Source organism: Solea senegalensis, linkage group LG4, assembly GCF_019176455.1.
Source record: "Solea senegalensis isolate Sse05_10M linkage group LG4, IFAPA_SoseM_1, whole genome shotgun sequence".
NCBI classification, from domain to species: domain Eukaryota; kingdom Metazoa; phylum Chordata; class Actinopteri; order Pleuronectiformes; family Soleidae; genus Solea; species Solea senegalensis.
In genome coordinates, this window is record NC_058024.1 from 14,081,422 (window position 1) to 14,085,794 (window position 4,373).

Sequence of the window (4,373 nt, forward strand, 5' to 3'; positions counted from 1 at the left end):
TCTTCCACCCCTGGATCCCCCTCCCCTTTTCCCCCCTCCCCGCTCAACAGTGTCAACAAGGTTTCCCCTCTTCTCTTGTTCTCCTCCTTCCTTAAAATGGATGAGTTATATTTATATAAAAATAAAAAAAAAAAGATGCATCAACCACTGGGTCTAGATCCTGCTCCGTTTTGGATGAGTCTCACATGTAAATGCCTCCATCCCCTCCCTTCTGTCTTTAAAGCTAAATGAATTCAGTGGCGAACTGTGATTCACCTGATGGGGAAAGCCTCTACTCTCAGTGTTTAAAGGCACAGCACAGCCAGCAGCCGAGCTCACCGTGCCGAATACAGCAGCCAAATATAGAAGGGATGAGCCGAACTGTCTGCTGTCAGCACTTCACCTCTGTTTTACCATGTAACATGATCTCCTCTGACACGCAGTCCTCCCAATTAATGTCCCAGGTCCCAGATATGGTAATGTTAATGATGATGATGAATCCACTACAAAAGAAGAGATCCAGAGGAAAGGGGGGAAAAAACAGCAGGAGAGCATCTGACATGCTTCACTGAAGAATTGAAAGTGGAAAAAAAGAAGAAAAAAAGCAAAACGAGAGAAACTGTTAAATGATGCGACCCCTTGTGAAATAAAAATCAGTCGTGCAGCAGTGCACGCACCGACAACCACATGACTGACGATTTGGATCCTCACTCTCTGGGTATCTCTCCTTCTCGACCCTCTCATTCTCTGTTTGCCCATCATGCTCTCTCTCTCTCTCTCTCTCTTCCTCTCTCTCTCTCACACCCCCCACACTCATGCTTTCCCTCCTGCAGTCTCTCTTTCTATGTGAAGTGTGGAATGTTGATGATTTGTGGATGACAGCATGTCCTCCATTTCTCTCAGACTCCCCTCTTACTCTACAGTTGTCTCTCTGTCTCGCGCACTCTCGCTCTCTCTCATACTCACATGTAATAATATTAATACACATTTGCATGAGCTATATGTAAATCATTTTTGTAATATAACTAAGGCCAAATCTCAAGAGCAATATCTAGAGAAAAACCACTATCACTAGGTGATTGTTATTATATTCATATTTGTTTCTTTTGTTGTAATACCTGTGGTGAGACAGCGAGTGTAGACAACAGCAATTCTTACATTGTGCCGCTTCAGCTGCTTGATTTCATTTACATGATACACTGTACAAGAATGTTTCGATATCACTGTGTCCACAGCAAAGCTCATGCTACTGAACCAAACTGATGTTTCTTACTGTATTGATACTGTATGTCTACAGAACATGATAGTGTTTTAACCTCTTGTATGTTTCTTTTTTTGGCTGAAATGGGGAAATGAAGGTGATGATCACCATTTCCTGGTTATTTATGTGGTTAGGTTTAGGGAACAGAAAGCACCAGGTTTTTCCTTACAGCGTCAACTTCCTCTACATGAAAAAACACTAGTGTTGAAAGTTTACCATTTAAACACACACATTTACGTCCTCATAACGCTACCCTGCCACCACTAATTCCTCCACTTCCTGCTGAGAATTTGCCAACATGTAACTTTCAAACATTTTACTGCATACAAAATGCAACATTTTCCATGGTTTGCAGAAAAGTAAAAGGGCAGCAATGCAAAACCGGACTGTATTTGAGCTGAACTGCATATTTTTAAAAGATTATAGTAAATAATATGTACAGCCTTGAGTCACACATGATTGGTTGTGATGTTGAAGTATCATCAGAACTGAACATTACATATTCATTAACTGTACAGCTGAATACTGGCTTAGATTTTTCATAATCTCATATATAAATTAATGTCACTACATGGGTTTTATCCCTGATACTGAAAGATCTAAGGCTCGCTGTAAAATTTCTTGAACTTTAATGTTCACATAACACTAAAAGTCTATGACAGCTTAATAAGAACACATGTCCGCTCCAGGCTACTGGCCCGAGGCCTGAATCTCTGACTGTCCACAGCTCATTTGCTCTGTGGATAATGTAAGTTGACAGATTTTTGAGTTTAAGTGAATAAGTGAAATTCTGATCTGTGCATTTGCTCATCACTCATTAATTATGTTACATATAAACTTAGCCAAACATAATTACCACCATAATAATACTTATATTTATAATTTCATGTGTAATACGTCATACTGTATGCAGGCTTGTTGGGAGACATATAAAATAGTCGACTTTGGTTTTGATCTGATATGGTGGTGTTTAAAATTAACATTATTTTTCTCTCACATTGATAAATATAAATTTGATTAATGTGCAAATGATGTTTGTTTCTTGCTGGATATATATATATATATATATATATATATATATATATATATATATATATACACACTTTTGCAAGTAGACAGCTTGTTTCTTGCTTTTATCCAGCAAGAAACAAACACTTAAATATAAATATTCATTTAAGTGACCTGGAATTTTATCTTTAAGGACATTACAACCAACAAAATACGTTTAGCGTTGAGGTGTCTTCAAAAGCTGTACTAGTGAATCTGCACAAGAGCGCCCCCAAATGACACTGTGTGTTTATAACAGTAATACATACATTTATTTAAATAAACCGTTGTACTGGTGGTAAATGGATATTAATGTTTCTATACTATGTAAGATGATACATTAACATTTTTGGCTTGGGTGTTTATTTTAATGACACTGTATTTATTGTTTACACCACTCTGAGAATCTGGGTTGTCCTTTTTTGCATGTTTATAATTGTCTTTAAAACCCGTTCTTGTGAACATCTTGTAGCAATCCTTTCGAATTTGGCACAAATGTTCAATTGGACACAAAGATGAAGTGATGCAATTGTGATGTGGTCAACCGTTACCTCAAAAACATGTTTTGCCTTGCGAAGAGCAATCAAAAGGTCAATGTAACCTTACCTTTGTGAAAGCAACATATTAGTTATCACTTGGACTCAATAATTATTAGGAGATTTAAATTCATTGCTTTTAAAGGTTAGAGTTTATGGCCACTGTCACCTTGTATTATATCTGTGGTCTTGTGAACACAACATCGCAGGAATTCCTTGATTGAAACTTCACAAATTTGGCACAAATATTAACTTGAATTCAAAGATGATCCAGTTTTGGCTGCAAATGTCACTTTGACCACTCAAACATAATTATAGTACACTGACTGACATTTAGCTTCTTGGTGAAGGTACGTTTATACAATAATTACCTCTGTCAGGAAGGTTACGATTATGTCTGTTTGTGAGGACCATGACACGAAATGTTAAGGACAGATTTGGTTGAAATTTTCTCTGGAAGTAGGCTATGGCCGAAGGAAAAAATATTTTATTTTGGCAGTGATTGGAGGATCTAAAAATAAAACAAAACCGTGTTAACCTTGTGTGATCGGGCAGTGTTTTGATGCTGTGTGAAACTGAGACACTTTCTCTAGTTCTAGTTTTGACTTGGCTGCAATTTCTTGTCTTCTTTTCTTTTTTCACCTAGGACAGAAACTAAGAATTGGTGTTTTGATTTGGGTCTGATTCCTGAATTAGAATGAGCCATTTTTGTACACACACACACACACACACCAATCAGTAATAGTTTGCATGTTCTCCCCATGTGTGCATGGGTTTTCGCCGCATTCTCCGGTTTCCTCCCACAGACACTCTAAATTGAATTGACCATAGGTGTGGGTGTAAAAGTGGGTGGTTGTTTGTCTCTTTGTGGCCCTGTGGTGGACTGGTGACCTGTCCAGCCCTATGTCAGCTGGGATTGGCACCAGCGCCCCCTGTGACCCTCATGTGGAGGATAGAGTGGTAGGAGATGGATGTTTGACCAATCAGTGATAGAGAATTTGACCTCTGCATTCAACCCATCCTTAGTACACATACAAGCCAGGCACACAAGATCAGTAGCCAGCACCCAATACTGGGTGCAAAAAGTATTTTTAATTTGGTGAATGTTTGTATTTTTATATTTAAATAAGTATGATTAACTATGGTGTATATAAATATCCTGTAAACCGTTTGATATACAAATTAAGGGGGAAAAAAGTTGAAATTGAATTTGTTTTGTGAGGAAATCTGTACTGGGAAATCTAACACTAACTTATTATACATATGCAGATTGTATGTACCCTGCCGCCTGATTCCCATGACTAAGTTATCATTGCTTTTCTTTTTAAAAAAAAAATCATATATTGATTGTCGGGATAATATTTGTGAAAAGGCTAAGCTAAGTATACTTCCTTCACCTTATTGATAATAAACGAGGGATCATCATCCAGATTTGCTTCTAATTACAGGTCGAATGCTCAGCCAACATTTCAAAACATCATGACCTCGCTCTGACGTCATTTAAATGGGAACGGCTGGAGCTGTCACGTGGTGCTGGTTCACTTCCTGTT